Genomic DNA, 26818 nt, shown 5'->3' with positions numbered 1-26818 from the left:
GACAGAATTGTTACTGAGTGCCAGAGAATTGTTACTCGCACAGACACAAAATTGTTACTTGCACAGACACAGAATTGTTACTCGCACAGACACAGAATTGTTACTCAGGGCCACAGAATTCATACTCAGGGACAGACAGAATTGTTACTGAGTGCCAGAGAATTGTTACTTAGGGACAGACAGAATTGTTACTGAGTGCCAGAGAATTGTTACTCAGGGACAGACAGAATTGTTACTGAGTGCCAGAGAATTGTTACTCGCACAGACACAAAATTGTTACTTGCACAGACACAGAATTGTTACTCGCACAGACACAGAATTGTTACTCAGGGCCACAGAATTCATACTCAGGGACAGACAGAATTGTTACTGAGTGCCAGAGAATTGTTACTCAGGGACAGACAGAATTGTTACTGAGTGCCAGAGAATTGTTACTCAGGGACAGACAGAATTGTTACTGAGTGCCAGAGAATTGTTACTCGCACAGACACAAAATTGTTACTTGCACAGACACAGAATTGTTACTCGCACAGACACAGAATTGTTACTCGCACAGACACAGAATTGTTACTCAGGGCCACAGAATTCATACTCAGGGACAGACAGAATTGTTACTGAGTGCCAGAGAATTGTTACTCAGGGACACCTAATCGTTGAATTAAATAGTATGTCAGACAACATGCAGAGGAGTGGCAGAGGAGGCAATGTTTTAGGAGCGAGCAGACGTGGCAGCAGAGGAAGGGGTCGAGGCAGCAGTATTCGCAGCCAGAGGCCAGTGCTCCCGGTGTCATCCAGCGGTCGTGTCTCCACCGACAACCCTGCCGTCATTGATTGGTTGGCTCGGTCGTCTTCCTCTTCCCAGGTCACCTCTGACACCTACAGCCAACGGTCGGTGGGTACGTCAGACACAACCGTTAGTTGGCATGGCCCGGGAGCAAGCCCACTGAAATCACGTGTCCTCTACCTGCCCCTGTCCTTTGCTGTTCCCTCACCAAGCGAAGTATCGCATGCTGTGGGCTCAGCCCCACTGTACAGTGAGGAAGAGCTAACAGAGGGCGGTCAGGAACGGGGGGAGACATCGGCCTTTTCAGCAGCCAAGCGAACAAGTACTGGCGAGGAGAGTGGCTCGGTAGCCGGTCTAGAGACAGGTCTGTCTCCTGACCCAGACGCAGCCGAGGGGGCTAGTAGTGAGGCGGAGACCCTACTTGATGATGAGGAGGTTGATCGCACTTGGCAGCCTCGTCGTCATCAGGCAATTTCTTCCGCATCATCAGGAGAAGAGGGTGGCAGCTTGGCAGCGAGCAAAACAGTCGGTGGGTTGCCCAGGAGACAGCAGCAGGGTCGCATCAGTGTCAGTGGAGCCAAACGTCCACGGAGTAGAGCACCAGCTCCACTGCAGCCTACCACCACGGCCAGTAGTGGTGCCGGTGCGCACGGAGGAAGTAGCAGTCAGCCAGTGAAGAGTAGCGGGGGCAAAGTTTCCTACTCGGTGGTGTGGCAATTTTTCCTCAAGCCGCCCGAGGAAGTAAACGTAGCCGTATGTCGACTATGTGGCCAGAAATGCAAGCGTGGCCAGGGGGCCCATGTTGGGACTACAGCGTTGCGTCAGCATATGCAGCGTCACCATTCGGTGGCCTGGGAAAACCGTGATAAACATACGGCGGTTCTGCCTGCCCCAGCCCCCGCTCCATCACCCGCTCCGTTACTTGCTCCGTTACCCGACGTCGTCAATCGCCCTCTATCAGCCAGTCAAGGCTCCAACACCTCTGCTGAGGGGAGTTGTCGCTCGTTGGCATCTTCCGCTCGTTCAGATGCTCCTTCTCCTGCTACTCCTCTTCTCGGATTCCGTCAACAGTCTTTCTTGGAATCCGTATCCAAGAGACAACAGTTTGCGAGCACGCACCCGACGGTGCAAAAGCTGAACGTCCTCCTGTCCAAGTTGCTGGTGCTGCAGTCCCTCCCTTTCCAACTGGTGGACTCAGCACCTTTCCGAGAAATGATGGCTTGTGCCGCGCCGCGGTGGAGAGTGCCAAGCCGTCATTTCTTTGCCCAAAAGGCAGTGCCAGCCCTGCATTCACATGTAGAAGAGATGGTGGGCCAGTCTTTGAGCATGTCGGTCTCTGCCAAAGTGCACGGCAGCGCCGACGTGTGGAGCTGTAACTACGGTCAGGGACAGTACATGTCATTTACGGCCCACTGGGTGAACGTGGTGCCGGCACAGCCGCACCAGCAACTTGGACAGGTCACGACGCTTTTGCCTCCACGTTTGCACGTCCTTGGTCCAGCAAGCATGTCCGCCTCTACCACCTCTTTTTCCGCCGTGTCCTCAGCCGCCACCCCCGTGCCAAGTCCCATTACCCGACCGGCATATCACATGTGCAGGGCGCAACGGTGTCACGCTGTGCTGCACCTGGTATGCCTTGGCGAACGTAGTCACACAGGGGAGGAACTGCTGAGTGTAATGAACAGAGAAATCGACAGATGGCTGTCTCCGCGCAAACTAAAAATCGGAACCATGTTGACTGACAACGGAAAGAACATGGTGTCTGCTCTGCGTCAAGGAAGGTTGTGCCATGCGCCATGCATGGCTCACGTGTTCAATCTGGTTGTCAAGCGGTTCCTAAAATCCACCATCCCACTGCAAGACATCCTTAAAATGTCACGTAAACTGTGCATGCATTTCAGCCATTCCTACACCGCAAAGAACACCCTCATTGAGCTGCAGCGGCAGAACGGAATTCCACAGCATCGCCTGATCTGCGACGTTGCAACAAGGTGGAATTCAACCCTACACATGTTAGACCGCCTTTACGAGCAGCGAAAGGCCATCACCGATTTCCTGATGTTACAAGCGGATAAAGGTACTCCCCTGTGTAACTTAGATGTCAGCCATTGGCAGCTCATGCGTGACACCTGCCGCTTGCTCAGGCCCTTTGAGGAGGCCACGCTATTCGTGAGTCGGCAGGACTATGGGATGAACGACGTCATTCCTCTGTTGCACGTCCTGGAACAAATGCTGTTAACAATGGCTGGTCAGGGTGCGGTAGACGTGGCGCACAGATCTCAACGCCACATGACCCCTGTGGGGGCAGGACAGGAAGAAGAGGAGGAGGTAGAGGAGGACATTTGTGCTCAGGAATTATTGAGTGAAATGGGTGGTTTTTCCACTCAGCGGACAGGAGTGGAGGAGCAGGAGCATCTGGTAGAGGAGGAGGAGGAGGAGACAGAGGACCCAGACGCACCATGGCAGTATGCTGTGGAGATGGAGGCAGGGAGTCCCTCGCATTCCTTGGCACAAATGGCCCATAGCATGCTCGGTTGCTTGCGTAGCGACAGCCGAATAATAACCATCAGACAGAGGGATGACTTTTGGCTGTCCACCTTGTTGGACCCTCGCTACCGGTCCAAAATGGTGGCCTTTTTCACACCTGCTGAGAGGGAGGCCAAAATTACGTACTATAAAAACCACCTATGTAGTCAGTTGGTCTCTGCCTTTGTGCGCCAACGTCCATCCTCAGACACTGTGGGCCCTGTGCGCTCGCGTTCCGCTGGCATGGCAGCAGGGGAGGGGTGGGGTGGTAGGAGCAGTGGCAGCTCCACCAGCAGCGGCTGCCTCAGTCTGCAGTCGATGATGAGTAGCTTTCTTCACCAGCGCAGTGAGGAAACTACTAACCAGCCGCAGCAGCAGCAGCAGCATCAGGTGGACCTGGAGCAGGAGCTCAAACAACAGGCTTGGGCCTACTTGGACAGCACCCTGCCAACCGAGGTAGACAATCCCCTTGACTACTGGGCAACGAAACTTGACCTTTGGCCCCAACTAGCTGAATTTGCCCTTGAAAGGCTGTCATGCCCGGCCAGTAGCGTGGCATCGGAGCGCGTGTTTAGTGCGGCAGGAGGTATTGTAACTCCGCGGAGGACACGACTGTCCACCCAAAGTGTGGAGAGACTCACGTTTGTGAAAATGAATCAGGCGTGGATTAGTCTGGATTTCAAACCACCAGTTCCTGACACAACTGACTAAATCCGCCATGAATCATGCCTCAAACATGTGCCACTTTCAGGTCTCCTCACACTGCTGGTGTGTTTAATTTTTTGACATAGGGTGCTGGCAGATTACGGGCCTCCTATAGCTGCTGCCAGGCCCCTAATCTGCCATAGGCCCCTATATACCGCCTCCTCATGCTGCTGCTAGGTCCAGAGTCTCTCATGGGTCCCTGTACGGCCTCCCATTGCTGCTGTCTCCATCGCCACACTCTGCTGCCATGTGCCACTTTCAGGTCTCTTCACACTGCTGGTGTGTTTAATTTTTTGACATAGGGTGCAGGCAGATTACGGGCCTCACATAGCTGCTGCCAGGCCCCTAATCTGCCATGGGCCCCTATATACCGCCTCCTCATGCTGCTGCCAAGTCCAGAGTCTCTCATGGGTCCCTGTACGGCCTCCCATTGCTGCTGTCTCCATCGCCACACTCTGCTGCCATGTGCCACTTTCAGGTCTCTTCACACTGCTGGTGTGTTAAATTTTTTGACATAGGGTGCAGGCAGATTACGGGCCTCACATAGCTGCTGCCAGGCCCCTAATCTGCCATGGGCCCCTATAAACCGCCTCCTCATGCTGCTGCCAAGTCTAGAGTCTCTCATGGGTCCCTGTACAGCCTCCCATTGCTGCTGTCTCCATCGCCACACTCTGCTGCCATGTGCCACTTTCAGGTCTCTTCACACTGCTGGTGTGTTTAATTTTTTGACATAGGGTGCAGGCAGATTACGGGCCTCACATAGCTGCTGCCAGGCCCCTAATCTGCCATGGGCCCCTATATACCGCCTCCTCATGCTGCTGCCAAGTCCAGAGTCTCTCATGGGTCCCTGTACGGCCTCCCATTGCTGCTGTCTCCATCGCCACACTCTGCTGCCATGTGCCACTTTCAGGTCTCTTCACACTGCTGGTGTGTTTAATTTTTTGACATAGGGTGCAGGCAGATTACGGGCCTCACATAGCTGCTGCCAGGCCCCTAATCTGCCATGGGCCCCTATATACCGCCTCCTCATGCTGCTGCCAAGTCCAGAGTCTCTCATGGGTCCCTGTACGGCCTCCCATTGTTGCTGTCTCCATCGCCACACTCTGCTGCCATGTGCCACTTTCAGGTCTCTTCACACTGCTGGTGTGTTTAATTTTTTGACATAGGGTGCAGGCAGATTACGGGCCTCACATAGCTGCTGCCAGGCCCCTAATCTGCCATGGGCCCCTATATACCGCCTCCTCATGCTGCTGCCAAGTCCAGAGTCTCTCATGGGTCCCTGTACGGCCTCCCATTGCTGCTGTCTCCATCGCCACACTCTGCTGCCATGTGCCACTTTCAGGTCTCTTCACACTGCTGGTGTGTTAAATTTTTTGACATAGGGTGCAGGCAGATTACGGGCCTCACATAGCTGCTGCCAGGCCCCTAATCTGCCATGGGCCCCTATATACCGCCTCCTCATGCTGCTGCCAAGTCCAGAGTCTCTCATGGGTCCCTGTACGGCCTCCCATTGCTGCTGTCTCCATCGCCACACTCTGCTGCCATGTGCCACTTTCAGGTCTCTTCACACTGCTGGTGTGTTAAATTTTTTGACATAGGGTGCAGGCAGATTACGGGCCTCACATAGCTGCTGCCAGGCCCCTAATCTGCCATGGGCCCCTATAAACCGCCTCCTCATGCTGCTGCCAAGTCTAGAGTCTCTCATGGGTCCCTGTACGGCCTCCCATTGCTGCTGTCTCCATCGCCACACTCTGCTGCCATGTGCCACTTTCAGGTCTCTTCACACTGCTGGTGTGTTAAATTTTTTGACATAGGGTGCAGGCAGATTACGGGCCTCACATAGCTGCTGCCAGGCCCCTAATCTGCCATGGGCCCCTATAAACCGCCTCCTCATGCTGCTGCCAAGTCTAGAGTCTGTCATGGGTCCCTGTACGGCCTCCCATTGCTGCTGTCTCCATCGCCACACTCTGCCATGTGCCACTTTCAGGTCTCTTCACACTGCTGGTGTGTTTAATTTTTTGACATAGGGTGCAGGCAGATTACGGGCCTCACATAGCTGCTGCCAGGCCCCTAATCTGCCATGGGCCCCTATATACCGCCTCCTCATGCTGCTGCCAAGTCCAGAGTCTCTCATGGGTCCCTGTACGGCCTCCCATTGTTGCTGTCTCCATCGCCACACTCGGCTGCCATGTGCCACTTTCAGGTCTCTTCACACTGCTGGTGTGTTTAATTTTTTGACATAGGGTGCAGGCAGATTACGGGCCTCACATAGCTGCTGCCAGGCCCCTAATCTGCCATGGGCCCCTATATACCGCCTCCTCATGCTGCTGCCAAGTCTAGAGTCTCTCATGGGTCCCTGTACGGCCTCCCATTGCTGCTGTCTCCATCGCCACACTCTGCTGCCATGTGCCACTTTCAGGTCTCTTCACACTGCTGGTGTGTTTAATTTTTTGACATAGGGTGCAGGCAGATTACGGGCCTCACATAGCTGCTGCCAGGCCCCTAATCTGCCATGGGCCCCTATATACCGCCTCCTCATGCTGCTGCCAAGTCTAGAGTCTCTCATGGGTCCCTGTACGGCCTCCCATTGCTGCTGTCTCCATCGCCACACTCTGCTGCCATGTGCCACTTTCAGGTCTCTTCACACTGCTGGTGTGTTTAATTTTTTGACATAGGGTGCAGGCAGATTACGGGCCTCACATAGCTGCTGCCAGGCCCCTAATCTGCCATGGGCCCCTATATACCGCCTCCTCATGCTGCTGCCAAGTCCAGAGTCTCTCATGGGTCCCTGTACGGCCTCCCATTGCTGCTGTCTCCATCGCCACACTCTGCTGCCATGTGCCACTTTCAGGTCTCTTCACACTGCTGGTGTGTTTAATTTTTTGACATAGGGTGCAGGCAGATTACGGGCCTCACATAGCTGCTGCCAGGCCCCTAATCTGCCATGGGCCCCTATATACCGCCTCCTCATGCTGCTGCCAAGTCCAGAGTCTCTCATGGGTCCCTGTACGGCCTCCCATTGTTGCTGTCTCCATCGCCACACTCTGCTGCCATGTGCCACTTTCAGGTCTCTTCACACTGCTGGTGTGTTTAATTTTTTGACATAGGGTGCAGGCAGATTACGGGCCTCACATAGCTGCTGCCAGGCCCCTAATCTGCCATGGGCCCCTATATACCGCCTCCTCATGCTGCTGCCAAGTCCAGAGTCTCTCATGGGTCCCTGTACGGCCTCCCATTGCTGCTGTCTCCATCGCCACACTCTGCTGCCATGTGCCACTTTCAGGTCTCTTCACACTGCTGGTGTGTTAAATTTTTTGACATAGGGTGCAGGCAGATTACGGGCCTCACATAGCTGCTGCCAGGCCCCTAATCTGCCATGGGCCCCTATAAACCGCCTCCTCATGCTGCTGCCAAGTCTAGAGTCTGTCATGGGTCCCTGTACGGCCTCCCATTGCTGCTGTCTCCATCGCCACACTCTGCTGCCATGTGCCACTTTCAGGTCTCTTCACACTGCTGGTGTGTTTAATTTTTTGACATAGGGTGCAGGCAGATTACGGGCCTCACATAGCTGCTGCCAGGCCCCTAATCTGCCATGGGCCCCTATATACCGCCTCCTCATGCTGCTGCCAAGTCCAGAGTCTCTCATGGGTCCCTGTACGGCCTCCCATTGTTGCTGTCTCCATCGCCACACTCTGCTGCCATGTGCCACTTTCAGGTCTCTTCACACTGCTGGTGTGTTTAATTTTTTGACATAGGGTGCAGGCAGATTACGGGCCTCACATAGCTGCTGCCAGGCCCCTAATCTGCCATGGGCCCCTATATACCGCCTCCTCATGCTGCTGCCAAGTCCAGAGTCTCTCATGGGTCCCTGTACGGCCTCCCATTGCTGCTGTCTCCATCGCCACACTCTGCTGCCATGTGCCACTTTCAGGTCTCTTCACACTGCTGGTGTGTTAAATTTTTTGACATAGGGTGCAGGCAGATTACGGGCCTCACATAGCTGCTGCCAGGCCCCTAATCTGCCATGGGCCCCTATAAACCGCCTCCTCATGCTGCTGCCAAGTCTAGAGTCTCTCATGGGTCCCTGTACGGCCTCCCATTGCTGCTGTCTCCATCGCCACACTCTGCTGCCATGTGCCACTTTCAGGTCTCTTCACACTGCTGGTGTGTTTAATTTTTTGACATAGGGTGCTGCAAGATAACGGGCCTCACATAGCTGCTGCCAGGCCCCTAATCTGCCATGGGCCCCTATATACCGCCTCCTCATGCTGCTGCCAAGTCCAGAGTCTCTCATGGGTCCCTGTACGGCCTCCCATTGCTGCTGTCTCCATCGCCACACTCTGCTGCCATGTGCCACTTTCAGGTCTCTTCACACTGCTGGTGTGTTAAATTTTTTGACATAGGGTGCAGGCAGATTACGGGCCTCACATAGCTGCTGCCAGGCCCCTAATCTGCCATGGGCCCCTATAAACCGCCTCCTCATGCTGCTGCCAAGTCTAGAGTCTGTCATGGGTCCCTGTACGGCCTCCCATTGCTGCTGTCTCCATCGCCACACTCTGCCATGTGCCACTTTCAGGTCTCTTCACACTGCTGGTGTGTTTAATTTTTTGACATAGGGTGCAGGCAGATTACGGGCCTCACATAGCTGCTGCCAGGCCCCTAATCTGCCATGGGCCCCTATATACCGCCTCCTCATGCTGCTGCCAAGTCCAGAGTCTCTCATGGGTCCCTGTACGGCCTCCCATTGCTGCTGTCTCCATCGCCACACTCTGCTGCCATGTGCCACTTTCAGGTCTCTTCACACTGCTGGTGTGTTTAATTTTTTGACATAGGGTGCAGGCAGATTACGGGCCTCACATAGCTGCTGCCAGGCCCCTAATCTGCCATGGGCCCCTATATACCGCCTCCTCATGCTGCTGCCAAGTCCAGAGTCTCTCATGGGTCCCTGTACAGCCTCCCATTGCTGCTGTCTCCATCGCCACACTCTGCTGCCATGTGCCACTTTCAGGTCTCTTCACACTGCTGGTGTGTTAAATTTTTTGACATAGGGTGCAGGCAGATTACGGGCCTCACATAGCTGCTGCCAGGCCCCTAATCTGCCATGGGCCCCTATAAACCGCCTCCTCATGCTGCTGCCAAGTCTAGAGTCTGTCATGGGTCCCTGTACGGCCTCCCATTGCTGCTGTCTCCATCGCCACACTCTGCCATGTGCCACTTTCAGGTCTCTTCACACTGCTGGTGTGTTTAATTTTTTGACATAGGGTGCAGGCAGATTACGGGCCTCACATAGCTGCTGCCAGGCCCCTAATCTGCCATGGGCCCCTATATACCGCCTCCTCATGCTGCTGCCAAGTCCAGAGTCTCTCATGGGTCCCTGTACGGCCTCCCATTGCTGCTGTCTCCATCGCCACACTCTGCTGCCATGTGCCACTTTCAGGTCTCTTCACACTGCTGGTGTGTTTAATTTTTTGACATAGGGTGCAGGCAGATTACGGGCCTCACATAGCTGCTGCCAGGCCCCTAATCTGCCATGGGCCCCTATATACCGCCTCCTCATGCTGCTGCCAAGTCCAGAGTCTCTCATGGGTCCCTGTACGGCCTCCCATTGCTGCTGTCTCCATCGCCACACTCTGCTGCCATGTGCCACTTTCAGGTCTCTTCACACTGCTGGTGTGTTTAATTTTTTGACATAGGGTGCAGGCAGATTACGGGCCTCACATAGCTGCTGCCAGGCCCCTAATCTGCCATGGGCCCCTATATACCACCTCCTCATGCTGCTGCCAAGTCCAGAGTCTCTCATGGGTCCCTGTACGGCCTCCCATTGCTGCTGTCTCCATCGCCACACTCTGCTGCCATGTGCCACTTTCAGGTCTCTTCACACTGCTGGTGTGTTTAATTTTTTGACATAGGGTGCAGGCAGATTACGGGCCTCACATAGCTGCTGCCAGGCCCCTAATCTGCCATGGGCCCCTATATACTGCCTCCTCATGCTGCTGCCAAGTCCAGAGTCTCTCATGGGTCCCTGTACGGCCTCCCATTGCTGCTGTCTCCATCGCCACACTCTGCTGCCATGTGCCACTTTCAGGTCTCTTCACACTGCTGGTGTGTTAAATTTTTTGACATAGGGTGCTGGCAGATTACGGGCCTCCCATTGCTGCTGCCAGACATGTAATCTGCCATGGGCCCCCGTACCGACTCCTCATGCTGTGACGTTGCAACAAGGTGTAATTCAACCCTACATATGTTAGACCGCCTTTACGAACAGCTAAAGGCCATCACAGATTTCCTGATGTTAAAAGCGGATAAAGGTACTCCCTGTGTAACTTAGATGTCAGCCATTGTCAGCTCATGTGTGACACCTGCGCTTGCTCAGGCCCTTTGAGGAGGCCACGCTATTCGTGAGTCGGCAGGACTATGGGATGAATGAGGTCAAATCGGCCATGGGCCCCCGTACCGCCTGTTCACGCTGATGCTGGTCCCACAGTGTGACCTGGGTCCCTGTACGGCCTCCCATTGCTTCCACTCTGCCATGTACCTCTTTGAAATCTCCTCACACTCCTGCGGTTGTCCATTTTGTCATAGGTTGCTGGCAGATTAGCGGCCTTCCATAGGTGCCGCCAGGCCCCATATCGACCATGGGCCCCCGTACCTCCTGGTCACGCTGCTGCTGAGCCCACAGTGTGACCTGGGTCCCTGTACGGCCTCCCATTGCTTCCACTCTGCCATGTGCCACTTTGAAATCTCCTCACACTCCTGCGGTTGTCCATTTTGTCATAGGTTGCTGGCAGATTACAGGCCTTCCATAGGTGCCACCAAGCCCCATATCGGCCATGGGCCCCCGTACCGCCTGGTCACGCTGCTGCTGGGCCCACAGTGTGACCTGGGTCCCTGTACCGCCTCCCATTGCTCCCACTCTGCCATGTGCCACTTTCAGGTCTCCTCACGCTCCTGCTGGTTTCCATTTTGTCATAGGTTGCTGTATGGCCTCCCATTGCTGCTGCCTCCACCGCCACACTGTGGCTCCAAACACTGGTTTTGGCCCCGTGACTGGCCAAAGGAGTGAAGTGTGCAGTGATTCTAAGATCGACGGCACTCATCTGCATGTCATACTGACAGACAGTATTATTTCTCTTCCCCAGCAGACTCCAAGGGCATTTAAATTAAAGGTACAGTGTTCTGCACTAATATTAAGTCTCTCTGAAGCCTAGAAACACCCTTTTTTAAGTTAAATTCACAGCGAATTTATTCGACTCGAATCGAATATTGTCCACGAATTCGCCGAATCAGTCGAATCGAATTTTTCATTTCTTCGCTCATCTCTAGTTGTAACACAGGAGCAGAAGTGAACTGACTTTTTAATAGCTCGAACGCTATTTGTGCTTCCTGGCTCCAGCAGAAACGTGTATGCTGGCGAGTGAGTTGAGTAATAGGGGCAATGACGGTTGAAAAGCCCTTAATACATTTCCAATAGAAATTGGCAAAGCCTACAAATCTTTGGATCCCTTTCCTGTCTGAAGGTGCAGGCCATTCCAGGATAGCAGATACTTTTTGAGGGTCCATGGAGATTCCCTCAGTGGAAATTATGAGCCTCAGGAACTGGATGGACTACTTTTTGAACTCGCACTTCTCCGCCTTTGCATACAAGCCATGCATCCTTAGAGTGGTTAGCACTTTCTTAACATGATCTCGATGGAGTTCCAGTGAGGTAGAGAAAATTAGGATATCATCCAAGTAGACAATTACAAAAAGATCAAAGTATTCTCCAAAGATTTCGTTTACAAAGTGTTGAAAAGTAGCAGGGGCATTACATTGCCCAAACGGCATCACCAGGTACTCAAAATGTCCAAAGCGTGTTCTGAAGGCGGTTTTCCACTCATCACCTTCTCTTATGCGGACTAAATTGTAGGCCCCCCGTAAGTCCAATTTAGTGAACACTCGGGCTGTTTGGAACCTCTGAAACAACTCGGGCACAAGAGGAAACCGATTCTTAATGTTAATTTTGTTAAGTTCTCTGTAGTCGATGCAAGGTCTGAGAGACTGATCTTTGTTTTCAACAAAGAAAATACCTGCCCCAGCAGGAGAGGAAGAGGGCGGATGAATCCCTTGGCGAGGTTCTCGTCTAAGTAATGCCGGAGGGCTTCCAGTTCAAGCTCGGACAACGGGAAAATTCGCCCAATATTTCTGCCCCTAGAAGTAACTCAATTGGGCAATCGTAAGACCAATGGGAAGGCAATGTGTCGGCCTTCTTTTTATCAAACACATCAAGGAAGTCATGGTAGGTAGAGGGAACTGATTGACTGGCCTCTGGTGAAGGTTGGACTGAGAGATATACAGAAGAATTGGTGGGTGTAGGGGCACCACAGTGCTGCAGACAATATTCTGATGAAAAGATGATTTCTTTCTTGGGCCAACTGATCTGTGAGTTGTGGGCTTGCAAACAGGGTATTCATAGGATGGCTGGAAACATGGGGGATCTGATGACGTCAAAATGAATGAACTCTTGATGGCCGGAGTCAGTTCTTGCTAGGACAGGAATGATTTGCTGGGTGACAGGTCCTGAGTTTGGAGTAGTGCCATCCGCTAGTAATACATCAAGTCTCTGTTTCTTTGACAGAAGAGGGATATGTAAGTCCTTGGCAAGTTTGATGTCCAAGAAACAGCTACAGACTCCTGAGTCAACGACTGCCCGTAACTTGACGTCCCTTCCAGCTACCTGCAAAGATTTGGGGAGAATAACATGGGTGGTTAAAGTTCCGGATAACTGAAGGTACGAAGGATGTGGCTGGCTGGACTTACTTGATCGCACTGGGCAGTTAAGCAATAAATGGCCCGTGGCCCCACAGTAGAAGCATAGATTGCCTTGCTGTCTGCGTAGCCTTTCTTCCGGGGTTAAAGCAGGTCATAGAAGGCCAATTTGCATTGGTTCCACCTCAGAAGCGCTGATGGGTTGCGAAGTAGGGGCAGGAGCCGTTGGTCCTGGAATCTTTGGCAGAACCCATGTGGGTCGAAAGGTCGGAGTACGCTCAGCACGTCTTTCCCGTTGTCGCCGATCCGACTGGGTAGAGAGCAGAATAAGGTTCTCCAAAAAGGAGGGAGCTTCCACCCTAGCTAACTCATTCTTAAGTGATTCGGACAGGCCTAGATGGAACTGGTACTTTAATGCTGCATTATTACAACCAGAATCCGCTGACCATTTGCGGAACTACACTATGTAGTCCTCCACAGGCCGCTGACCTTGTTGTAGAGCTTGAAGGGCGGACTCAGCAGTGGAGGTCCTCTGGGGATCATCATAAAGGGCAGCCATGACTTCAAAAAATTCACACACTGAGTTGAGTGCTGGGTTCTTTTGTTCCAGTAGGCTATGTGCCCAAGACTGAGGTTCTTCAGATAAGAGGGAGATGATGAACCCAACCTTGACTGCTTCCAGTGAAACAGTTCTGGGTTGTAGAGCAAAATACAGTTCACAAGCATTTTTAAAAGCTCAGAATTTACGTTGATTCTTGAGGAAATGTTTAGGAGTAGGGACCCTGTGTTCCGGAGGTGGTAACACCACAGCAGGAGTGGTAGCAGGAGATGGACTGGCAGGTGTGGCTACAGGGTTAGAACTTACAGAAGGATTCTGGTCCCCAGAAGTAGTGAGGGAGTGAAGACACCCTTCCAGCTGGAAGTATCCTTGCTGTAGATCTTTAACTGCTTGAGTAAGCGCCGTCATCTGTTGGCACAGGGTCTCTAGTGTAGAAGTGCGCCTCTCGGCTTCGGACATAGTGGCTGGATGATACTATCAAGTACCTGGCGATGGAGGCCAATAGAGAGAGGGCTTCCCTTGCGGCTAAGTTCCAAACTCCCCTGAGAGTAGGACAGCGTGAGTCAGGCCCAAAGTGGCACAGGTCGCCTGTAGGATTGCTTGTTGGTGGTCCACTCAGGAGCACAGCTGATGCACGGAGATGAGCTCTGCAGACAGATGGCACCTGTGTGAGGTATGCAAGCCCTTCCGAGGAATAGAGGATTACTGGATAGCCGGTTCAAGCCAAGGTCAGGTACCAGGTGGGAATCAGCAGACATAGTCAGATGGGATAGCCGAGGTCATACATCGAGGAGCGAGAGTGAGAGTATCCGTTAGCCAAGCCGAGGCCAGATCAGGGATTAAGCAGAGTAGACAGGTCCAAGAGCAAGCCGAGTCGGTATCAGGAAGTCACAGGTCACGATAACACAGGACTCAGGAAACATGAACCAGGAACAAGGTACGGGGCGCTAGAGATCATCCAGCAACTTGAGGGAGTGAAGAGCCTCCTTATAAAGGCCGTTTGGCGCCAAAACTGGGCCTGATGCGTGTATTTCTGTGGCCATGTAGGGTACTGGCGGAAATGCCCGTTCTTCCAGGACTTCTGCCATGGATAGGACCGTGACACAATCACTAGCAACTGCATATTCGACACTCCACAGGCTACCAGTTTGGTGCTTGATTTTCTAAACATGTGACAATTGCCTCACAATTTCAGAAACCGCTTGTGTCATGTGATAATCTTTGACTGTGGATGGCAGACAGAAGGCAGTTCTGTCTGTGCTTTCACTCTGAAGATATCCTGGAAACATAACCTTCAATAACCTTCATCATGACACTTGTCACTAGTGAATTAGCAAATGCATTATTAACAAATACATTGAAATAAATAATGCCACATCTTACAAACAAAGGTAAAACAATAATACAAAAAAAAGAAAGAAAAATGTGACTTTCTGAAGGACTTTAATGTCTTAGCCATTCATCATTTAAGTACTTGAAATATGGACATCAGTATGTTAAAATACTTTTTCCTATTCAGTAACTTCACCTGTTTAAGCAGGCTTTAAAAAAAAAAAGAAGCTGAGATGAAAGATATGCACAAATATAATAGAAAGACAAAATGAAAAGAATTACAGGATCTCTGATGTGGTTTACACTACTAGAATTTAACATTTTGAACAAACCTATCCCAGCAGAATGTCTCTCACAATGAAGGCCTGCATCTTCTTGAGTGGGTTCTATTGAGAAAAGGTGCTCCACATTCCATGCACAAAGACTCGGCAATCCTGTTTCCTGTGGTTAATAAATAGAAACGAAATAAACTCCTGTGACATTAGACTTTAAATTGAACCTGTAGTTTGCCCATATAGAACAGAACATCAGGTTCACCCGACCATCCCCAGCATTCACACATACTTAAAGGGGAACTTCACTACCCACCAATGTTTTTTCCCTCATACCTTGACCTCTGGAATGCCCCCAAAAAACATATTCACATGACCAACAAATCACTCACACACCAAACAAATCAAATTTTGTGTAAGCTGCTTTTCTATTGCAACATACAGGGTCACGTTCCGCCATCTTCTCTTCTGACATCATCATGGATGTGCAAAAACAGTACCCCCCCCAAAAATGTTTTTATTTGAATGGAAAATGATGGCAAGAGAGTGAAGGTCTTTTTACTTACTTTTACTCTCCTGCCACATCATTAAGCTACTTGGGGTGAATACGGTGGTAGAAGACAGTTTACTTTATGCCCTGTGCACATTTGATAATTGCTGCTCATCATTTTCTTATGGGCTATGTAAAATTCCCATCTTAAATTGGAATTTTAGTCAGAAAATTAAGTCCTGCTTAATCACTACTTCAGGCTGGCCCTTTTGCAGGTATAGCTATGTAAAACATTAAAAATAAGTGTCTCCCCCTGCTCTGCACATGCACAGTTGCTCTTTAGATTTTGACACTGCCAAAAATGTAGAGGTCGATCTGCTGACTGCCTAAATATTTACTGCTGCTCAGGGGCTCTGGGCTTCAGCAAAATGGCGGCCTCCAGCAAAAAGAAACAGAAACAATGCCGGAGGCAATTTACAGCATATACCAATTTTGTTAGCATAATTATTAATGTGGAATGTATGTTCCTCTATTTTTTATCAAGTTGTTATGGGTAAAGTTCCACTTTAACACATTGAGCACATGTTGAAAATAAACATTTTACAACTTTTACTACTGCTGGCTCATGCTCTCTCAGTGCTGTTTCCCTGAATTTCCAGTCTTCACAGGAAAGTGTTAGCGGTGGACAGGGCAGTCTAGAGTCAGTCAGTAACTTGGGAGGAGGGAGGAAAAGGGGAGTGCCACCTTGCCACCCTAGGGTATAGGACTGTGTATTTCTATTGAGACACAACTCAAGTAGAGAGGAGCCACTCTGAAACAGGAATTGTGGGCCAGTGATTATGTCTCAAGCCTAAACTGGAACATAAGCAAGGATTAACTTTTCTTATTTTTTCTAGTTTTGGAAGTTGTGCATGATGGAAAATTTGTTTTGTTTCAGCTTCTTTCCCCAAGTTAATAATTTTGTTTGGTCATATTCGTTATGTTAGAATGATTAGTTTTCAGAATTTGTTTTGTATATTCTTTCTATTCTTTCTATTCTATCCTATTCATTTTGTATTTTATTCGATTTCATTTTTTTCTATTCTGTTCTTTTCTATTCTATTCTGTTTTACATTTTATTCTGTTTTATCCTATTCTGTTCTAATCTACTATGTGCTAGTTTATTATTTTCTGTTTTATTCTTTTATAATCTATTCTTTTCTGTCCTGTTCTTTTCTATTCTATTCTATAAAGCAGCCTAAGTAGGAATCATCATCTTTTTTCACTTTTTTATACTTTACTGTATTTATTGAAACATGTTTCCACTTCAAATTCAAATTCTTTTTCAAATTCAAATTATTTTTTTAATTTGAATTTGGAAAATTTGTTTCGGTATAATTTTTTTCAGATTTGTTGAAATTCATTACCATTGTGATTTGGAAATTCAGATACATTCGAATCTCTGAATAACAAAAATTTCATCCACATTTTGATTCGCAAATGATTCGCAAATTTTGAAACAAATCTCTCATGTCTAAAAACAAGTATGCAGATCAGGAAAGTCAAAAGTTCTTACAACTTGTACAGTAGCAAAGGTTGACAATTGTACGCTCCATGGTCAATTTTTACATGCAACTAGTGTAAGTACTCGAGTTTGACTTGTTATTAGCCTCATGTAGTCTCTATACTGCAGGGAGAGGGAGAAAATGCAAGAAAAGCCAATCAGATGTGCTGTGGTGCTCACGTGATAACAAGGGGCATACTGGCATGAGTAGAGAGCAGAGCAATGAGACCAGCATTCTTCTGCTTCTTGTTTTACTGTCCAGTCACATGCTTGGAGAGGAACAAGACCTGTAAGTGTTACCTAACTGTAGGAGAAAAAAAATCAGGTCTCCTACTCTGTGTAGCACCCTCCTAGTGTAGAATAGGTTGCTAGGAAAATTTACTTTAGCTCCACTGTAATCAAAGGAGCATTTTTTGATTGTTTAGTGCTGCTCAATGTCTCACGGGCAGCTGCCCTGTTTGCTCTCCCCTGTCTTCTAGAGGATTCTAGAATCATAGCAGAAGGAAGCACAGAGTGGACAGCTTGAATATTTATGGGACAGCGAATCCTTGGAGAGGTTTGCCCAGGAGATGGTGAGAGAGCCCTTAAATAGTCTGAAGCCTGAGCAGCAGGGACAGTGTTCCTGGGTCCAGTTCTGCAGGAAGAGAGCCCTGTGCAGGTGTTTTGCCTCCCTGGGCCGAAGTCTTGGGGAAAACTGTGAGGAAGACACAGAGGTCTCAGCTAGGCTTAGCTGGGAGGCCTATTTGCAAGCTCAAGTCTGGGGATCAGGTTGGGTCTGTAGAAGCTCACTGGAAAAAGCCAGGAGGACATTCTGGGAGAGAGCCCAAGCTGTCCTATGGTGGTGTGAGTCTACATCTCCCTCAGGAGGAAGAACCTGGTGGATATCAGCAGGAGGCAACCGATGATCCTGTGGCTGTGTGAGTAAATTACCCCAATGCTAAAGAGCAGTGATTGTGCATATCTTTTAAACTTTGGAATAAGTACAGGTCACCATCAGCATAGAGATCTTGAGGGATATTAATTTATGTTTGCACAATGCAGTCCTCAAGTTGTTCAGTGCCTCAGGGTATCAAGGTATCCCATACTCCCCATTCCATCCAAGTTCATTATTCCCAATAAAAACCTAAAAGAAACCCCTTGAGTGTTCTTTGGAGGCAGTAGAAGAATGACAAAAATGCTGTGTCTGGCTGTATGTATGCTAAGGGGGAAATAGGATTCAATTCACCAGTGGTTCTTTTTTTTTACATGTGTAAATCTCAAAACTGGTTTGACAGAAATACAAATCCTTGGGCATGTAAAGCAGCTCCCTTTTGTGTATTGTATCTGTATATAGCTGTTTGTCTGGAGTATAGCTGATACTGTATGCTGGGCCAAGCTACCCATGGAACACTGGCAGATAAAACACAAAGAGGGGGTGATAACAAGAACACCCTAAATCCTGATATAATGACATGTTTATCTATTAATTATGTAAACATGCAATTAGAAAACACAGCAATATGAAGAGTACTGAGTCTAAAGGGACTCTGCATTCCACAGAACTACAACTTAAAGTGGAATTTTACTGAGGATCATTTGGAGAAGCATACAATTAGGTGGTCGTGTCACCTCATAAAAACTCAGCTGTCCTCGGATACATCAAATGAGGATTAGTGCAGATGAAAGTGTGTAAATGAAGCTAAATAAAAATGTCTGTGTCTGACACTCAGTAATGACAAGGACTGGTCTTCTTTCAACATGATGTCGGATATTTAATAAGAGTTCACAGGCACACATTTTCTTTACTTAGCATTTATCTGTCTGGATTTATAATGAGAGAACACAGTGGAATAGGTAAGTAGCTCAGTCCTTATATTATTTGTGTTTATACAGCACAACTGTTCGCATATTTGGTGATGATATGTTGTATGAAATTAAGCCTATTTAAAATTCCAGCTCCAGCCAATTTTTTGTGTAGCATGCTCCTAGATGGGTGCCTGGATTAGATAGATATGATTAGTTATGTTTTTGATAGGTAAATTTAGTTGTCACTCTGTAGGCAGAGTGGTTGTAATTATTGCTAGGTAAAAGTAGAGTTAGTGCACTGTACTGGGTGAGCTGTGATCATTTCGTGAGGTCTGCTCTGTGTGCTCAGGTGCTTCTAGTCTGCTTAGCTTCCTCTGTATCTAGGAAACTGCAGAAGTTTCTGGATGATAGGTGTGGAGCTATGCAGATGGCAGCATGAATTTATACAGCCTCAGCCTATCAGAGAGAGAGGGGCTCTAAGGCATGCTGGGTAATTGTATATATTCAGTGAGCACAAGGGATTCTGGGTCTTTCCTGGCTAGGATTGTCCAAGCCTGGGAGAGGGCATGTTGCTCTCCTAGGCAGTTGCTACAGTAGGCCTTAGGTGGGCTACCTGAGGGCCTGAATTGCTGAGAGCTGGGTTCTGCTTTGCAGGCTGACGGACTGTCTCCTGAAGATCTGGTCTGGTATAATGGAGGAAAGCATCCAGTTGCTCTTAGGCCTTGTGCGTACAGACATCCTTAAGGATCTCATAGACTGTGTGTTGTTTAACCCCCTCTAGTGCTAGAAAGTCAGCTGTGGGTTTAGCAAAGGGAACACCAGCTGGTGTTCCAAAGAGCTTTGTCCATCTGCCCACTACTACTTTAAGGGATACTGCTCTGGGGCTCTAAAGAAGTTACTGCTACTACTTAAGCTGAAGTCTACTGTTTGATTCAAGTAAGGACTCTGATACAGCTTGCCCTGAAGATTAGTCCTCATTGTACATAGTTCCTAATTTGGAGTATCCTACTCATCTCCCTCATCCCTATCACAATTCTTCAAAAATTAAAAACAACAAAAACAACACCCCTAGACTGATTATTGGAGAATTGAATGAATAAGCCTGTGTCTGGCTGCCGGGAAGGTATTTGGGGAGGACCTGGACAGTATTCCAGGGGCTCCTACAGGAGTAGTGCTACATTTGGATGGAGTGAAGAAGGCTTGTCAACTTTACATTGATGCATTATTTTGGAAGATTACTTCTTATATCAGCCTTTCTCAACCAGGGTTCTGTGGAACCCAAGGATTCCTTCAGGGGTTGCCAGGGGTTCCTTCAACTGTGGCTGATTGATCAGCTATCAACACCCTCCACTAAAGTTAGAAGTGGACCACAGGGGGCGTGGTCTGGACATGGCTGAGAGAAGACACACGGCTCCAGAGCTCCTGCACCTTCCTGTGCTTTTTACTGCTGAACCTTGCTGTACCAGCCTATCATGCACTCAGCCAAAAAGAAGAAAGCAAAGACAACACAGGCATCCTGGGGAACTGGCCTGAAGACCGAAATACATCGGTTCTTCCTGGAGACTGGGTGCCAGGACTCTAATATCAATAGATATAGATATGGGACTGAACCCCAGCCGTCTCCACTAACTTCGGGTGATTCAGACACATAGTCAGTTCTCCCTGACTTGATCCAGCTCCACACCCGCACTAGCTGTCCCTGCAAACCCACCCGAGGGAGATGTCATATGGACGCTTATCCAGGCCCTCCCAACTAAGGCCGATATTGAGACCCTTATTCTCCGGGTGGAGGACTTGCACCGCAAGGAACTCAAACTAGTACGGTCTGAGCTACAATCTCTGGCTGACAGTCTCTCCATGGGAGAACAATCCATTACAACCCTGGACCATCAGATCACTGCGCTTGAGAAAACACAGGTGTCTAATGAGGCCATGGTCATGGCTCTCTAACTACATCTGGAGGAGCTAGAGGACCAGTGCCGTTGCAATCTGAGGCTCTGAGGCCTTGGGTCCTGATAAACTGCAATATACTGTCACAGTGATTTTTCACAACATTTTGGATGCTATTCCTCCGGCAGACTTGGAGATAGACAGAGTGCACAGGGCGCTGGGTTCGAAACCTACTGATCCATCTGAGCGATGTAAACTGTTGCCTCCACCTCTACAACCAAAAGGAATCTATCTTCTGTAAAGCCTGGTTACAAGGCGAAACGGACTTTGATGGGGTCTTGATCAAAATTTTGCCTGATGTCTCCCGGGCTACCCTACAGAGACGTGCTCTACTTTGACCTCTCCTGGACAAGAGCCGCCATGCCGGCATGACCTTCCTCTGGGGGTATCCACTGACTGTCTCCGTACGGAAGGGGACTCACTCCTTCACTCTACGGTCCACGGAATACCTACCTGCACTTTTCTCCTTCATGGATGTAGACCCAATTGAGGTACCCAACTGGCTGCAGCTCTTGCCCCGGTAACTGGGCTGGCCCTCACAACTGGGCTATCATCCTGGTCTACCACCTCGATCTTCTAGAAGACGACGTAGGCCCTGCTCTCCATCCGTTGAGGGCAGACGTGAGTCCTGAACTGCTTCCTTTTGATAACCATCCAGACACCCCATATTATATACTGATTGACATTAAACTATGAAACCCCATCTGCTGATGGAGTTACAGTAAGCTCCTTCGCTAGTACAAGGCCTTGGCACCCTACACTCACCTTTATTGCCGAACGCGCTTCATATATGATACCTGGACATTATTTGTCCTATTATCTGCTGGCTCTATCCCCTCATAACCCTACCACATCACAGTGTTATCCCTGGGTATCTGTGATTGTATGTATTTGACTCCCGTCCACCTGCAAGGGCTTTTACCTTAATTTTTTTCTCGCTTTTCTCTCATGGGGAAAGGGATTCTATTCTCTCAGGACACATTAATGGGAGTGCACTCTGATGTCTACTCTCATCTTATATACAACTGTGAGGACTGTGAGTCCTAATGTTTATGATAATAGTCAGATGGGAGGGGGTGCCTCCACCCAGACTGAAGTTCTATGGGGTGCCCCCCCCCGAGAAACTTGGATAGTGGGTTTGTAACGGAACCGGGTATTTCCGTTAGACTGTCCGAACACAGATCCACGGACACCACCGCTGGGCATACAAGAGGAGACAGCACCAGACTTGAAGGAAACCAGAAGATAGACTGCTTTATTTTAACAGACACAAGATATAAACATTCAAGGGAACAACCCACCTCCCTGCATATGGACACATGGTGGGGCAATAGATTTAGTAACAAGAGACACACAGCAGACACCCCCCCACAAAGCCAATACACAAACACATACATCCCATAATAGTTTGCTCCCAAGCAAGACACACAATAGAACAATGGGACACCACATGGCAGTAAACAATGAACAACCCCCACTCTACCTATACATGTCTACACAATATCAGGACATTCAACCCTGTACCCCTAACAGACACAGGGTGACTTAAACATAAGAGGGATATGGGGAGCTGAGGCAGGGGTCTCCCTACCCCCCCAAAGGGGGCTGTGTTCCATGGGCTCCCCACCCAAAGTGACTCCCGTCACATATTTTTCCAGGAGATAGACTGCTTTATTTTAACATAGATACAAGATATATACACAGGGAGGGGAAATACACACTCAGTAACAGGAAACACATCAGCAGGCAGTCCCATCAGGGGTAAGGGCTGCTGGAAACACCCCCACCAAGCCAATACACAAACACATCCCATAATAGTTTGCTCCCAAGCAAGACACACAATTTAACAATGGGATGCAGCCACATGGCAGTGAACAATGAACAACCCCACCTATACATGTCTACACAATAGCAGGACTTCCACCCTCTACCCCTAACAGGCAAAGGGTGACTTACACATAAGAGGGATATGGGGAGCTGAGACAGGGGTCTCCCCACCTCTCTAAAGGGGGCTGTGTTCCATGGGCTCCCCACCCAAAGTGACTCCCGTCACAGGGTTGCCCTATGAGAGTGGTTTTTGTGGCGGTTTGGGAGTTCCGCATCTGTATGGCTGGGGATTCTTGGGGGGACATGTATGGGACTGCCCCGGGCTTCCTGTCTACCTCTGGTGCCCTGGCCATATGGGATGGGGAAACTGTTTATGTGCCTTGATGTTCTGTTCACTGTATGATACATAGTTTATATTCATTTTAATATATGTGATGTTGTCTCTTTCTTAATTGATCTCCAGTTGCTGAAGCAGCCCAATTTCTCTTCTGTTCGGGAGGAGGGAAAGGGATACTCTTTCCTTGGCTGTTTCCTAATTCGCTCCCCACTAGGCCCGCGCTCCGGTAGCTGTTTGCTACCCTAAGGAGTGCACTTAGGTTATCCATATTAGTATTTTGACAAGATCGCACAGTGAGGTGATTTCTTACTTCTCTATTGTCTATTATCTCTCTGTCTTCTCCTCTACTTCCTCTTCTGCATCTTACCTTCTATTCTTTACTTACTTTCCCCATCTATCTTTTCTTTTCCCCTCACCCCTCCCCCCCCCCATTTTTTTTTCTCTCACTAGGTATGACTACGTACTCTCTTTGTGTTACCTTGCTTAATGTTACAGGGATGAATGTTCTGGAGAAACACCGAATGTTCCTATCTGAACTTAAAAGGCTTCACTCCGATGTGGCGTTCATACAGGAGACCCACTTCCGAGAGGACAGACTTTCCTACCTGAGAAATAGACATTTTTCTTTTGTCTATCATGCTACCAATAAAGTGGCAAAATCCAAGGGAGTATCGATTCTCATATCTAGACACGTGCCATGGTCACTGCAGGAGGTATTGGTGGACGACAATGGCTGGCTTCTTTTCTTGAAAGGTAAGATTGGTAACCTTGCCACGGTCTATGCCCCGAATGTTCAACAGGACCTCTTTCTTAGTGGAGTGCTCGCCCGACTGCTGTGGTTCTCTGAAGGACATCTAATCCTAGGAGGTGATTTCAATGTCCCTCTCATACTCAACGTAGAGACCTCCACAAATACTTCCTCCATTCCCCCCACTGTTCGCAAATGCATATCACAAGCTTTATATATATATAGAGCACAGCTTCATGATGTCTGGCGACTTCTTCACTCAGGGGAACATGAATATATACACTATTCTCCACTGTATAAGTTATACTCGTGAATAGACTATTTTCTGATCCCCCATAGACAGTTACAACGGATAATGCTAGCGACCATTGGAAACATCACATGGTCAGACCATGCTCTGGTTTTAATCGGATATTCACTTTCTGGAACTCTAGATTCCTTCTTGGAAACTAAACGAAAGCCTGCTGCAGGACTCTATGGTCTTGGCAGATGTGATCCAAGAGATACATTCGTACTTTACCATAAATGATGCCCCAGATTGTAACCCAGGAGTAATATGGGAAGCCCATAAGGCAGTGATAAGAGGGGTTCTCATTAAACATGGAGCTAGAATTAAAAAAGAACATGAGATGCAGCTATCTGCTCTCTTGACAAAAATCCAGATGGTGAAATCTCGCCATAAACATGTCCTGACCCCTGTGCTGGAAATGGAATTGTTTCTTCTTCGCAACCAGATCTTGCTTCAAGGCTAAGGCAGCCCTTCAAATGTGCTTTTGAGTATACTACAAATCGGTTGACAAGTGTGATCTTATCTTAGCTTGTTCATTACAAGCGCAACATCTAGCGACCTACATCCCTCACATCACATGCTCAGATGGCAGAAACGCTACTCTTCCATCACATATTGTCAAGACTTTTGGGGAATTCCACCTTGTATAATTTGGGACCTTCTACCTGCCCAAGGGACTCCTTACAAGAGTTATACCTAGACTGTCTTCGCCAATTAGAAAGGAGCTTGAAGACCCTATCTCCCTGACTGAGGTGCAAAATGCATTAATCTCTGTCAAATCTGGAAAAGCCCCTGACGGCCTAATGATACAATATTACAAGACTTTACTTTGAACATCACTTGGTTAAACTGTTAAACGCACTAGGAGATTCTGCCTCCCTTCCTCGGGATTCGCTGCTAGCTCATATCACTGTGATTGCAAATGAGGGGAAAGACCCCTCATCATGTGCTAGTCATAGACCAATATCTCTCCTAAATATAGATCATAAACTGTTCACTAAGGTAATTCCTACATGTCTTCAATGACATTTACCTTCCATTATCCATCAGGATCAGGTTGGCTTTATTCCATCCTGAGAGGCACGGGACAACACCATTAAAATTCTAAATTTAATTCAGATCTCCAATCAGTCTGACACTGCCTGCGTATTTTTAGGAATGGATGCCGAAAAGGCCTTTGACTGAGTAGATTTGAGATTTGAGTTTGAGGTTCTTTGTCACATAGGATTGGCAGCTCATACAGTATATATATATATATCAGGCTAACAGTGAGGTGGATTCTCTATGAGTACTGGTTTACGCATTTGGAACCTGGAACATATTTTGCTGTACTCTCTTGAATACAGTACATAATTGACCTGCTGATGATGTTGTTTTGATATTTTTATATTGATTGTACTTATACATTTGGGCTACTTGCAACCTACTGTTCAGTTGTTATAAATAAAGAATTTGAAAAAAAAAAGAAGTGGACCACTGACCTCCAATGTAAGGGGTCATTTCTACAATGGCTGCTATGATTAAGACCCTATAGGATGGAAATGCATTAGCGGATTTTCAGTATTAGCGGTTTGCTTTTGGAATTCAGAACTGATTATGGGACCTTTACTACAACCAGGGGCGGACTGACCATTTGGAAACTCGGACACTGCTCGAGGGCCCGGAGTCCGTAGAGGGCCCCATGAGATGCCCCTGGTACCTTTTTCATAGGCTTTTTTTGAGTTTGGGCAAGGACACAGGGATCCAATGGTCCCCTATTGCCCGGAGGCCCCATGAATTGTCAGTCCGCCCCTGACTACAATGTACCTTGAGGGGTATATGGAAGCCTTTCTCTGCAGTAGTGCTTCCCATAGAAACATGGTTGAGCATGTAGTTATTCATGCTCTTCAACCATGACTACCAATGTAAAGAGACCCTACACTGATCACCAGTGCAAGCAAGCACTACACTGACCAGCAATGTATGTTGGCACTACATTAACCTGAATGTATGGCAGCACTACAGGCACTACACTGACTACCAATGTAAGGTGACACCACACTGACCACCAAAATAAAGAGGTACAAATAGTAACCACTTATGTAAGGAGACAATACAGTGACCACCAATGTATGGCAGTACTACACTGACCACAAATATAAGGGGGCACGACACTAACCACCAAGGTGAGGTGGATTTACACTATCAATGTAAGGGGGCACTACACTAACCATCAATGTAAGAGAGCGCAACACTAACCATCAATGTAAGGGACACTACACTAACCATCATTGTAAGGGGGCACTACACTAACCATCAATGTAAGGGGGCACTACACTGACTATCAATGTAAGCAGGAATTTTCCCACTAATCCCCAATTAAAGAGCAAGTTCACTGACCACCAATGTAAGATGGCAGTTCTCCACTGGGCTTTGGTGTAAGGGAACATTACAATTTTTTATTGTCTGTGTTTCTTTTCTATCCATTATTATTATTACTCATTTCACTTAATAGAGTGTATCAATTAGGAGGGTGTTGAAGGAAAAACTGTACGTACGCTATCTTCTAAATTTTCTGTAAAACTTTTTGCAACTTGCTGATCACATTAATGCAGAGCTGCAGATAAAATAGTTTTCAGTAGGGGTTTCCTGAGTCCTAAAATTAATTTAAAGGGTTCCACCTGGTTAAAAATGTCCTATATGAAGGGTGTCAGACATGAGAGGAAGTGAGAAGAAATCCACTTAAAAGGGGCTCATTACAAAAAAAACAAAAAAACACATTTTTATTAGGATTATAACACTCAGCATTGTTTTGCAGTCTCTGTCCCCACAGGGTTGGTTTTTCCTTACCTCCTGTCCAGGTGACAGAGCAGAAAGACAAATGGGAAGAGAGAAATCTCAGCTGGGACACGGGCAACATATCAGACTTGAAGTCCGTTATGTTGTT

General features: G+C 48.3%; 1 long non-coding RNA gene across 1 annotated transcript in view; it reads right to left on the bottom strand.

Annotated features, from left to right (window-relative positions):
• Nucleotides 1–14745: 14745 nt before the first annotated feature.
• Nucleotides 14746–26818, bottom strand: part of LOC149458114 (uncharacterized) — a 39749-nt gene continuing 27676 nt past the window's right edge. Inside the window, exon 3 of the long non-coding RNA XR_016313515.1 lies at nt 14746–15092. This is a non-coding gene — a long non-coding RNA (uncharacterized LOC149458114). The remainder of the gene's footprint in view (nt 15093–26818) is intronic.

This window comes from Staurois parvus, unplaced genomic scaffold, assembly GCF_062004578.1.
Source record: "Staurois parvus isolate SC_StPar_1 unplaced genomic scaffold, SC_StPar_1.0 ptg000294l, whole genome shotgun sequence".
Taxonomy (NCBI): Eukaryota; Metazoa; Chordata; class Amphibia; order Anura; family Ranidae; genus Staurois; species Staurois parvus.
This window is presented reverse-complemented; position numbering and strand designations above follow the sequence as displayed.